The sequence below is a fragment of the Bombus affinis genome, unplaced genomic scaffold (assembly GCF_024516045.1).
Source record: "Bombus affinis isolate iyBomAffi1 unplaced genomic scaffold, iyBomAffi1.2 ctg00000249.1, whole genome shotgun sequence".
NCBI lineage: Eukaryota > Metazoa > Arthropoda > Insecta > Hymenoptera > Apidae > Bombus > Bombus affinis.
In genome coordinates this window covers 17,190-32,981 of record NW_026108943.1, presented here as the reverse complement: position 1 = coordinate 32,981, position 15,792 = coordinate 17,190, and positions in this window count along the sequence as shown.

The window sequence follows — 15,792 nt, the reverse complement described above, 5'->3', positions numbered from 1 at the left end:
CATCGTTATAGGTTATAACGTAATAGTATATAACGTTATAAGTCATATAGTGATGTAGTACATCGTTATAGGTTATAACATAATGGTATATGACGTTATACGTCATATAGTGGTGCAATATATCGTTATACCTTATAACGTAATAGTATATAAGGTTATACTTCATATAGTGATGCAATATATCGTTATACCTTATAACGTAAGAGTATATAAGGTTATACTTCATATAGTGATGCAATATAACGTTATACCTTATAACTTAATAGTTTATAACGCTATACGTCATATAGTGACGCAGTAGAACGTTATAGGTTGTAACGTAATACTCCATAACGTTATACGTCATATAGTAATGCAGTATAACGTTATACGTTATAAAAGTATATGACGTTATACGTCAATTAGTGATGCAGTATAACGTTATAGGGAATAACGTAATAGTATATAACGTTGTACGTCACACAGCGAGAAAATATATCGTTGTCCGTTAAAACGTAATAGTATATAACGTTATACGTCATATAGTGATGCAGTGCATCGTTATAGGTTATAACGTCACAGTATATGACGTTATACGTCTTATAGTGGTGCAATATATCGTTATACCTTATAACGTAATAGTATACAAGGTTATACTTCATATAGTGATGCAATATATCGTTATACCTTATAACGTAATATTATATAACGCTATACGTCATATAGTGACGCAGTTTAGCGGTATAGGTTGTAACGTAATACTCCATAATGTTATACGTCATATAGTAATGCAATATAACGTTATAAGATATAACGTAATAGTATAAACGTTATACGTGATTTAGTGGTGCAATATAACGTTATAAGTCATATAGTGATGCAGTACATCGTTATATGTTATAACGTTATAGTATATAACGTTATGCGTCATATAGTGATGCAGTACATCGTTATAGGTTATAACGTAATAGTATATGACGTTATACGTCATATAGTGGTGCAATATAACGTTATAAGTGATATAGTGATGCAATATAACGTTATGCGTTATAACGTAACAACATATAACGTTATTCGTCACATAGTGATGCAATATATCGTTATACGTTGTAACGTAGTACTCATTAACGTTATACGCTATATAGTAATGCAATATAACGTTATACGTTAAAACGTAATACTCCATAACGTTATACGTCATATAGTGATGCAATATAACGTTATAAATTATAACGTAATGGTATAAACGTTATACATCATATAGTGATGCACTATAACGTTATAAGTGACATAGTGATGCAACATAACGTTATAAGTGATATAGCGATGCAATATAACGTTATGCGCTATAACGTAATAGTATAAATCGTTGTACGATATAAGGTAATACTCTATAACGCTATACGTTATGACGTAATAGTTCATAACGTTATACTTCATATAGGGATGCTATATAACGTTATAAGTGATATAGTCATGCAACATAACGTTATACCATATAACGTAATAGTATATAAATATATACTTCATATAGTGATGCAATATAACGTTATACCTTATAACGTAATAGTATATAGCGTTATACGTCATTTAGTGGCGCAGTATAACGTTATACGTTGTAACGTAATGCTCCATAACGCTATGCGTCATATAGTAATGCAATATAACGTTATGCATTATAACGTAATAGTATATAACGTTATACGTCACATAGTGATGCAATATATCGATATACGTTATAACGTCATAGTATGTAATGTTATACGTCATATAGTGATGCAGTATAACGTTATAGGTCATAACGCAATGGTATATAACGTTATACGACACATAGTAATGCAATATGTCGTCATACGTTGTAAGGTAATGCTCCATAACGTTATGCGTCATATAGTAATGCAATATAACGTTATACGTTATAACGTAATAGTATATGACGTTATTCGTCATATAGTGATGCAATATGTAGTCATACGTTATAGCGTAATACTCTATTATGTTATACGTTATAATGTAATAGTATATGACGTTATGCCTCATACAGTGATACAATATAACGTTATAAGTGATATAGTGGTGTAATATAACGTTTTACCTTATAACGTAAGAGTATATAACGTTATACGTCATATACTGATGCAGTACATCGTTATAGGTTATAACGTAATACTCCATAACGTTATACGTCATACAGTAATGCAATATAACGTTATAGGTTAAAACGTAATACTCCATAAAGTTATACGTCATATAGTGATGCAATATAACGTTATAAATTATAACGTAATATTATAAACGTTATACGTCATATAGTGGTGCAACATAACCTTATAAGTCATATAGTGATGCAGTATAACGTTATGCGTTATAACGTAATAGCATATAACGTTATTCGTCACATAGTGATGCAATATATCGTTATACGTTATAGCGTAATACTCTATCCCGTTATACGTTATAATGTAATAGTATATGACGTTATGCCTCATATAGTGACACAATATAACGTTATAGGTTGTAACGTAATACTCCATAACGTTATACGTCATATAGTAATGCAATATAACGTTATAAGTTATGACGTAATAGTATATAACGTTATACGTCATATAGTGATGCAGTATAACGTTATAGGTTATAACGCAATAGTATATATCGTTATACGTCACATAGTGATGCAATATGTCGTTATACGTTGTAACGTAATACTCCATAACGTTATACGTCATATAGTGATGCAATATAACGTTATAGGTTAAAACGTAATACTCCATAACGTTATACGTCATATAGTGATGCAATATAACGTTATAAATTATAACGTAATAGTATTAACGATATACGTCATATAGTGGCGCAATATAACGTTATAAGTGATATAGTGGTGTAATATAACGTTTTACCTTATTACGTAAGAGTATATAACGTTATACGTCATATAGTGATGCAGTACATCGTTATAGGTTATAACGTAATAGTATATAACGTTATAAGTCATATAGTGATGCAGTACATCGTTATAGGTTATAACATAATGGTATATGACGTTATACGTCATATAGTGGTGCAATATATCGTTATACCTTATAACGTAAGAGTATATAAGGTTATACTTCATATAGTGATGCAATATATCTTTATACCTTATAACGTAATAGTACATAACGCTATACGTCATATAGTGACGCAGTTTAACGTTATAGGTTGTAACGTAATACTCCATAACGTTATACGTCATATAGTAATGCAATATAACGTTATAAGATATAACGTAATAGTATAAACGTTATACGTCACATAGTGATGCCATGCATCGTTATAGGTTATAACGTAATAGTATAAACGTTATACGTCATATAGTGGTACAATATAACCTTATAAGTCATATAGTGATGCAGTATAACGTTATGCGTTATAACGTAATAGCATATAACGTTATTCGTCACATAGTGATGCAATATATCGTTATACGTTATAACGTAACAGTATATGATGTTATTCGTCATATAGTGATGCAATATGTAGTCATACGTTATAGCGCAATACTCTATCCCGTTATACGTTATAATGTAATAGTATATGACGTTATGCCTCATATAGTGACACAATATAACGTTATAAGTGATATAGTGGTGTAATATAATGTTTTACCTTATAACGTAAGAGTATATAACGTTATACGTCATATAGTGATGCAGTACATCGTTATAGGTTATAACGTAATAGTATATAACGTTATAAGTCATATAGTGATGCAGTACATCGTTATAGCTTATATCGTAATGGTATATGACGTTATACGTCATATAGTGGTGCAATATATCGTTATACCTTATAACGTAATAGTATGTAAGGTTATACTTCATATAGTGATGCAATATACGTTATACCTTATAACGTAAGAGTATATAAGGTTATACTTCATATAGTGATGCAATATAACGTTATACGTTATAACTTAATAGTATATAACGCTATACGTCATATAGTGACGCAGTAGAACGTTATAGGTTGTAACGTAATACTCCATAACGTTATACGTCATATAGTAATGCAGTATAACGTTATACGTTATAAAAGTATATGACGTTATACGTCAATTAGTGATGCAGTATAACGTTATAGGGAATAACGTAATAGTATATAACGTTATACGTCACACAGCGAGAAAATATATCGTTATCCGTTAAAAAGGTAATAGTATATAACGTTATACGTCATATAGTGATGCAGTGCATCGTTATAGGTTATAACGTAACAGTATATGACGTTATACGTCTTATAGTGGTGCAATATATCCTTTTACCTTATAACGTAATAGTATACAAGGTTATACTTCATATAGTGATGCATTATAACGTTATAAGTGACATAGTGATGCAACATAACGTTATAAGTGATATAGCGACGCAATATAACGTTATGCGCTATAACGTAATAGTATAAATCGTTGTACGATATAAGGTAATACTCTATAACGCTATACGTTATGACGTAATAGTTCATAACGTTATACTTCATATAGGGATGCTATATAACGTTATAAGTGATATAGTCATGCAATATAACGTTATACCATATAACGTAATAGTATATAAATATATACTTCATATAGTGATGCAATATAACGTTATAACTTATAACGTAATAGTATATAGCGTTATACGTCATTTAGTGGCGCAGTATAACGTTATACGTTGTAACGTAATGCTCCATAACGCTATGCGTCACATAGTAATGCAATATAACGTTATGCATTATAACGTAATAGTATATAACGTTATACGTCACATAGTGATGCAATATATCGATATACGTTATAACGTAATAGTATGTAATGTTATACGTCATATAGTGATGCAGTATAACGTTATAGGTCATAACGCAATGGTATATAACGTTATACGTCACATAGTAATGCAATATGTCGTCATACGTTGTAAGGTAATGCTCCATAACGTTATGCGTCATATAGTAATGCAATATAGCGTTATACGTTATAACGTAATAGTATATGACGTTATTCGTCATATAGTGATGCAATATGTAGTCATACGTTATAGCGTAATACTCTATTACGTTATACGTTATAATGTAATAGTATATGACGTTATGCCTCATACAGTGATACAATATAACGATATAAGTGATATAGTGGTGTAATATAACGTTTTACCTTATAACGTAAGAGTATATAACGTTATACGTCATATACTGATGCAGTACATCGTTATAGGTTATAACGTAATAGTATATAACGTTATAAGTCATATAGTGATGCAGTACATCGTTATAGGTTATAACGTAATGGTATATGACTTTATACGTCATATAGTGGTGCAATATTTCGTTATACCTTATGACGTAATAGTATATAAGGTTATACTTCATATAGTGATGCAATATAACGTTAAACCTTATAACTTAATAGTATATAACGCTATACGTCATATAGTGACGCAGTAGAACGTTAGAGGTTGTAACGTAATACTCCATAACGTTATACGTCATATAGTAATGCAATATAACGTTATAGGTTAAAACGTAATACTCCATAACGTTATACGTCATATAGTGATGCAATATAACGTTATAAATTATAACGTAATGGTATAAACGTTATACATCATATAGTGATGCACTATAACGTTATAAGTGACATAGTGATGCAACATAACGTTATAAGGGATATAGCGATGCAATATAACGTTATGCGCTATAACGTAATAGTATAAATCGTTGTACGATATAAGGTAATACTCTATAACGCTATACGTTATGACGTAATAGTTCATAACGTTATACTTCATATAGGGATGCTATATAACGTTATAAGTGATATAGTCATGCAATATAACGTTATACCATATAACGTAATAGTATATAAATATATACTTCATATAGTGATGCAATATAACGTTATAACTTATAACGTAATAGTATATAGCGTTATACGTCATTTAGTGGCGCAGTATAACGTTATACGTTGTAACGTAATGCTCCATAACGCTATGCGTCATATAGTAATGCAATATAACGTTATGCATTATAACGTAATAGTATATAACGTTATACGTCACATAGTGATGCAATATATCGATATACGTTATAACGTAATAGTATGTAATGTTATACGTCATATAGTGATGCAGTATAACGTTATAGGTCATAACGCAATGGTATATAACGTTATACGTCACATAGTAATGCAATATGTCGTCATACGTTGTAAGGTAATGCTCCATAACGTTATGCGTCATATAGTAATGCAATATAACATTATACGTTATAACGTAATAGTATATGACGTTATTCGTCATATAGTGATGCAATATGTAGTCATACGTTATAGCGTAATACTCTATTACGTTATACGTTATAATGTAATAGTATATGACGTTATGCCTCATACAGTGATACAATATAACGTTATAAGTGATATAGTGGTGTAATATAACGTTTTACCTTATAACGTAAGAGTATATAACGTTATACGTCATATACTGATGCAGTACATCGTTATAGGTTATAACGTAATAGTATATAACGTTATAAGTCATATAGTGATGCAGTACATCGTTATAGGTTATAACGTAATGGTATATGACTTTATACGTCATATAGTGGAGCAATATTTCGTTATACCTTATGACGTAATAGTATATAAGGTTATACTTCATATAGTGATGCAATATAACGTTAAACCTTATAACTTAATAGTATATAACGCTATACGTCATATAGTGACGCAGTAGAACGTTAGAGGTTGTAACGTAATACTCCATAACGTTATACGTCATATAGTAATGCAATATAACGTTATAGGTTAAAACGTAATACTCCATAACGTTATACTTCATATAGTGATGCAATATATCGTTATACCTTATAACGTAAGTATATATAAGCTTATACTTCATATAGCGATGCAATATATCGTTATACCTTATAACGTAATAGTATATAACGCTATACGTCATATAGTGACGCAATATAACGTTATAGGTTGTAACGTAATACTCCATAACGTTATACGTCATACAGTAATGCAATATAACGTTATAGGTTAAAACGTAATACTCCATAACGTTATACGTCATATAGTGATGCAATATAACGTTATAAATTATAACGTAATATTATAAACGTTATACGTCATATAGTGGTGCAACATAACCTTATAAGTCATATAGTGATGCAGTATAACGTTATGCGTTATAACGTAATAGCATATAACGTTATTCGTCACATAGTGATGCAATATGTCGTTATAAGTTATGACGTAATAGTATATAACGTTATACGTCATAGAGTGATGCAGTATAACGTTATAGGTTATAACGCAATAGTATATATCGTTATACGTCACATAGTTATGCAATATGTCGTTATACGTTGTAACGTAATACTCCATAACGTTATACGTCATATAGTAATGCAATATAACGTTATAGGTTAAAACGTAATACTCCATAACGTTATACGTCATATAGTGATGCAATATAACGTTATAAATTATAAAGTAATAGTATAAACGTTATACGTCATATAGTGGTGCAATATAACCTTATAAGTCATATAGTGATGCAGTATAACGTTATGCGTTATAACGTAATAGCATATAACGTTATTCGTCACATAGTGATGCAATATATCGTTATACGTTATAACGTAACAGTATATGACGTTATTCGTCATATAGTGGTGCAATATGTAGTCATACGTTATAGCGTAATACTCTATTACGTTATACGTCATAATGTAATATTATATGACGTTATGCGTCTTATAGTGATACAATATAACGTTATAAGTCATATAGTGGTGTAATATAACGTTTTACCTTATAGCGTAATAGTATATAACGTTATACGTCATATAGTGATGCAATATAGCGTTATACCTTATAACGTAATAGTATATAAGGTTATACTTCATATAGTGATGCAATATATCGTTATACGTTGTAACGTAGTACTCATTAACGTTATACGCTATATAGTAATGCAATATAACGTTATACGTTAAAACGTAATACACCATATCGTTATACGTCATATAGTGATGCAATATAACGTTATAAATTATAACGTAATGGTATAAACGTTATACATCATATAGTGATGCATTATAACGTTATAAGTGATATAGTGATGCAACATAACGTTATAAGTGATATAGCGATGCAATATGACGTTATGCGCTATAACGTAATAGTATAAATCGTTGTACGATATAAGGTAATACTCTATAACGCTATACGTTATAACGTAATAGTTCATAACGTTATACTTCATATAGGGATGCTATATAACGTTATAAGTGATATAGTCATGCATTATATCGTTATACCATATAACGTAATAGTATATAAGTATATACTTCATATAGTGATGCAATATAACGTTATACCTTATAACGTAATAGTATATAACGTTATACGTCATTTAGTGACGCAATATAACGTTATAGGTTGTAACGTAATACTCCATAACGTTATACGTCATATAGTAATGCAATATAACGTTATATGTTAAAACGTAATACTCCATAACGTTATACGTCATATAGTGATGCAATATAACGTTATAAATTATAACGTAATAGTATAAACGTTATACGTCATATAGTGGTGCAATATAACCTTATAAGTCATATAGTGATGCAGTATAACGTTATGCGTTATAACGTAATAGCATACAACGTTATTCGTCACATAGTGATGCAATATATCGTTATAAGTTATGACGTAATAGTATATAACGTTATACGTCATAGAGTGATGCAGTATAACGTTATAGTTTATAACGCAATAGTATATATCGTTATACGTCACATAGTGATGCAATATGTCGTTATACGTTGTAACGTAATACTCCATAACGTTGTACGTCATATAGTAATGCAATATAACGTTATAGGTTAAAACGTAATACTCCATAACGTTATACGTCATATAGTGATGCAATATAACGTTATAAATTATAACGTAATAGTATAAACGTTATACGTCATATAGTGGTGCAATATAACCTTATAAGTCATATAGTGATGCAGTATAACGTTATGCGTTATAACGTAATAGCATATAACGTTATTCGTCACATAGTGATGCAATATATCGTTATACGTTATAACGTAACAGTATATGACGTTATTCGTCATATAGTGATGCAATATAACATTATACGTTAAAACGTAATACTCCATAACGTTATACGTCATATAGTGATGCAATATAACGTTATAAATTATAACGTAATGGTATAAACGTTATACATCATATAGTGATGCATTATAACGTTATAAGTGACATAGTGATGCAGTATAACGTTATGCGTTATAACGTAATAGCATATAACGTTATTCGTCACATAGTGATGCAATATATCGTTATACGTTATAACGTAACAGTATATGACGTTATTCGTCATATAGCGATGCAATATAACGTTATGCGCTATAACGTAATAGTATAAATCGTTGTACGATATAAGGTAATACTCTATAACGCTATACGTTATGACGTAATAGTTCATAACGTTATACTTCATATAGGGATGCTATATAACGTTATAAGTGATATAGTCATGCAATATAACGTTATACCATATAACGTAATAGTATATAAATAAATACTTCATATAGTCATGCAATATAACGTTATACCTTATAACGTAATAGTATATAGCGTTATACGTCATTTAGTGACGCAGTATAACGTTATACGTTGTAACGTAATGCTCCATAACGTTATGCGTCATATAGTAACGCAATATAACGTTATGCATTATAACGTAATAGTATATAACGTTATACGTCATATAGTGATGCAATATATCGATATACGTTATAACGTAATAGTATATAATGTTATACGTCATATAGTGATGCAGTATAACGTTATAGGTCATAACGCAATGGTATATAACGTTATACGTCACATAGTAATGCAATATGTCGTTATACGTTGTAAGGTAATGCTCCATAACGTTATGCGTCATATAGTAATGCAATATAACGTTATACGTTATAACGTAACAGTATATGACGTTATTCGTCATATAGTGATGCAATATGTAGTCATACGTTATAGCGTAATACTCTATTACGTTATACGTTATAATGTAATAGTATATGACGTTATGCCTCATACAGTGATACAATATAACGTTATAAGTGATATAGTGGTGTAATATAACGTTTTACCTTATAACGTAAGAGTATATAACGTTATACGTCATATAGTGATGCAGTACATCGTTATAGGTTATAACGTAATAGTATATAACGTTATAAGTCATATAGAGATGCAGTACATCGTTATAGGTTATAACGTAATGGTATATGACTTTATACGTCATATAGTGGTGCAATATTTCGTTATACCATATGACGTAATAGTATATAAGGTTATACTTCATATAGTGATGCAATATATCGTTATACCTTCTAACGTAAGAGTATATAATGTTATACTTCATATAGTGATGCAATATAACGTTAAACCTTATAACTTAATAGTATATAACGCTATACGTCATATAGTGACGCAGTAGAACGTTATAGGTTGTAACGTAATACTCCATAACGTTATACGTCATATAGTAATGCAATATAACGTTATACGTTATAAAAGTATATGACGTTATACGTCAATTAGTGATGCAGTATAACGTTATAGGGAATAACGTAATAGTATATAACGTTATACGTCACATAGTGATGAAATATACCGTTAACCGTTATAACGTAATATTATATAACGTTATACGTCACATAGTGATGCAATATACCGTTATACGTTGTAACGTAATACTCCATAACGTTATACGTCATATAGTAATGCAATATAACGTTATATGTTAAAACGTAATACTCCATAACGTTATAAGTGATATAGTGAAGCAATATAACGTTATGCGTTATAACGTAATAGTATAAATCGTTATACGATATAAGGTAATACTCTATAACGCTATACGTTATAACGTAACAGTTCATAACGTTATACGTCATATAGGGATGCTATATATCGTTATAAGTGATATAGTGTTGCAGTATAACGTTATACCTTATAACGTAATAGTATATAACGTTATACGTCATATAGTGATGCAGTACAACGTTATAGGTTATAACGTAACAGTATATGACGTTATACGTCTTATAGTGGTGCAATATATCGTTATAACTTATAACGTAATAGTATATAAGGTTATACTTCATATAGTGATGAAATATATCGTTATACCTTATAACGTAATAGTATATAACGCTATACGTCATATAGTGACGCAGTATAACGTCATAGGTTGTAACGTAATGCTCCATGGCGTTATGCGTCATATAGTAATGCAATATAACGTTATACATTATAACGTAATAGTATATAACGTTATACGTCACATACTGATGCAATATATCGTTATCCGTTGTAACGTAATACTCCATAACGTTATACGTCATATAGTAATGCAATATAACGCTATACGGTAAATCGTAATACTCCATAACGTTATACGTCATATAGTGATGCAATATAACGTTATAAGTTATAACGTAATAGTATAAACGTTATACGTCATATAGTGATGCAGTACAACGTTATAGGTTATAACGTAATGGTATATGACGTTATACGTCATATAGTGGTGCAATATATCGTTATACCTTATATCGTAACAGTACATACGGTTATACTTCATATAGTGATGCATTATATCGTCATACCTTATAACGTGAGAGTATATAAGGTTATACTACATATAGTGATGCAATATACCGTTATACCTTATAACGTAATAGTATATAACGTAATATGCGTATAATGCGTTATAACGTAATAGTATATAACGTGATACGTCACATAGTGCTGCAATATATCGTTAGACGTTGTAACGTAATACTCCATAACGTTATACGTCATATAGTAATGCAATATAACGTTATACGTTAAAACGTAATACTCCATAACGTTATACAACAAATAGTGATGCAATATAACGTTATAAGGTGTAAGGTAAGAGTATAAACGTTATACGTCATATAGTGATGCAGTACAACGTTATAGGTTATAACGTAATGGTATATGACGTTATACGTCATATAGTGGTGCAATATACCGTTATACCTTATAACGTAATATTATATAAGATTATTCTTCATATTGTGATGCAATATATCGTTATACCTTATAACGTAAGAGTATATAAGGTTATACTTCATATAGTGATGCAATATAACGTTATACCTTATAACTTAATAGTATATAACGCTATACGTCATATAGTGACGCAGTAGAATGTTATAGGTTGTAACGTAATACTCCATAACGTTATACGTCATATAGTAATGCAGTATAACGTTATACGTTATAAAAGTATATGACGTTATACGTCAATTAGTGATGCAGTATAACGTTATAGGGAATAACGTAATAGTATATAACGTTATACGTCACACAGCGAGAAAATATACCGTTATCCGTTAAAACGTAATAGTATATAACGTTATACGTCATATAGTGATGCAGTGCATCGTTATAGGTTATAACGTAACAGTATATGACGTTATACGTCTTATAGTGGTGCAATATATCGTTATACCTTATAACGTAATAGTATGCAAGGTTATACTTCATATAGTGATGCAATATATCGTTATACCTTATAACGTAATATTATATAACGCTATACGTCATATAGTGACGCAGTTTAACGGTATAGGTTGTAACGTAATACTCCATAATGTTATACGTCATATAGTAATGCAATATAACGTTATAAGATATAACGTAATAGTATAAACGTTATACGTCATTTAGTGGTGCAATATAACGTTATAAGTCATATAGTGATGCAGTACATCGTTATATGTTATAACGTTATAGTATATAACGTTATACGTCATATAGTGATGCAGTACATCGTTACAGGTTATAACGTAATGGCATATGACGTTATACGTCATATAGTGGTGCAATATAACGTTATAAGTGATATAGTGATGCAATATAACGTTATGCGTCATAACGTAGAACTCATTAACGTTATACGCTATATAGTAATGCAATATAACGTTATACGTTAAAACGTAATACTCCATAACGTTATACGTCATATAGTGACGCAATATAACGTTATAAATTATAACGTAATGGTATAAACGTTATACATCATATAGTGAGGCATTAGAACGTTATAAGTGACATAGTGATGCAACATAACGTTATAAGTGATATAGCGATGCAATATAACGTTATGCGCTATAACGTAATAGTATAAATCGTTGTACGACATAAGGTAATACTCTATAACGCTATACGTTATGACGTAATAGTTCATAACGTTATACTTCATATAGGGATGCTATATAACGTTATAAGTGATATAGTCATGCAAAATAACGTTATACCATATAACGTAATAGTATATAAATATATACTTCATATAGTGATGCAATATAACGTTATACCTTATAACGTAATAGTATATAGCGTTATACGTCATTTAGTGACGCAGTATAACGTTATACGTTGTAACGTAATGCTCCATAACGTTATGCGTCATATAGTAATGCAATATAACGTTATGCATTATAACGTAATAGTAAAATAACGTTATACGTCACATAGTGATGCAATATATCGATATACGTTATAACGTAATAGTATATAATGTTATACGTCATATAGTGATGCAGTATAACGTTATAGGTCATAACGCAATGGTATATAACGTTATAGGTCACATAGTAATGCAATATGTCGTTATACGTTGTAAGGTAATGCTCCATAACGTTATGCGTCATATAGTAATGCAATATAACGGTATACGTTATAACGTAACAGTATATGACGTTATTCGTCATATAGTGATGCAATATGTAGTCATACGTTATAGCGTAATACTCTATTACGTTATACGTTATAATGTAATAGTATATGACGTTATGCCTCATACAGTGATACAATATAACGTTATAAGTGATATAGTGGTGTAATATAACGTTTTACCTTATAACGTAAGAGTATATAACGTTATACGTCATATAGTGAGGCAGTACATCGTTATAGGTTATAACGTAATAGTATATAACGTTATAAGTCATATAGTGATGCAGTACATCGTTATAGGTTATAACGTAATGGTATATGACTTTATACGTGATATAGTGGTGCAATATTTAGTTATACCTTAAGATGTAATAGTATATAAGGTTATACTTCATATAGTGATGCAATATATCGTTATACCTTATAACGTAAGAGTATATAAGGTTATACTTCATATAGTGATGCAATATAGCGTTAAACCTTATAACTTAATAGTATATAACGCTATACGTCATATAGTGACGCAGTAGAACGTTATAGGTTGTAACGTAATACTCCATAACGTTATACGTCATATAGTAATGCAATATAACGTTATACGTTATAAAAGTATATGACGTTATACGTCAATTAGTGATGCAGTATAACGTTATAGGGAATGACGTAATAGTATATAACGTTATACGTCACACAGTGAGAAAATATATCGCTATCCGTTAAAACGTAATAGTATATAACGTTATACGTCATATAGTGATGCAGTGCATCGTTATAGGTTATAACGTAACAGTATATGACGTTATACGTCTTATAGTGGTGCAATATATCGTTATACCTTATAACGTAATAGTATATAAGGTTATACTTCATATAGTGTTGCAATATATCGTTATACCTTATAACGTAAGAGTATATAAGGTTATACTTCATATAGTGATGCAATATAACGTTATACCTTTTAACTTATTAGTATATAACGCTATACGTCATATAGTGACGCAGTATAACGTTATAGGTTGTAACGTAATACTCCATCACGTTATACGTCATATAGTAATGCAATATAACGTTATAAGTTATAACGTAATAGTATAAACCTTATACGTCATATAGTGGTGCAATATAACGTTATAAGTCATATAGTGATGCAGTACATCGTTATAGGGTATAACGTAATAGTATATAACGTTATACGTCATATAGTGATGCAGTACATCGTTACAGGTTATAACGTAATGGCATATGACGTTATACGTCATATAGTGGTGCAATATATCGTTATACCTTATAACGTAATAGTATATAAGGTTATACTTCATATAGTGATGCAATATATCGTTATACCTAATAACGCAAGAGTATATAAGGTTATACTTCATATAGTGATGCAATATATCGTTATAACTTATAACGTAATAGTATATAATGTTATACTTCATATAGTGATGCAATATATCGTTATACCTTATAACGTAAGTATATATAAGGTTATACCTCATATAGTGATGCAATATATCGTTATACCTTATAACGTAATAGTATATAACGCTATACGTCATATAGTGACGCAATATAACGTTATAGGTTGTAACGTAATACTCCATAACGTTATACGTCATATAGTAATGCAATATAACGTTATACGTTATGACGTAATAGTATATAACGATATACGTCAAATAGTGATGCAGTATAACGTTATAGGTTATAACGCAATAGTATATATCGTTATACGTCATATAGTAATGCAATATAACGTTATAAGTTATGACGTAATAGTATATAACGATATAAGTCATATAGTGATGCAGTATAACGTTATAGGTTATAACGCAATACTATATATCGTTATACGTCACATAGTGATGCAATATAACGTTATAAGTTATGACGTAATAGTATATAACGATATACGTCATATAGTGATGCAGTATAACGTTATAGGTTATAACGCAATAGTATATATCGTTATACGT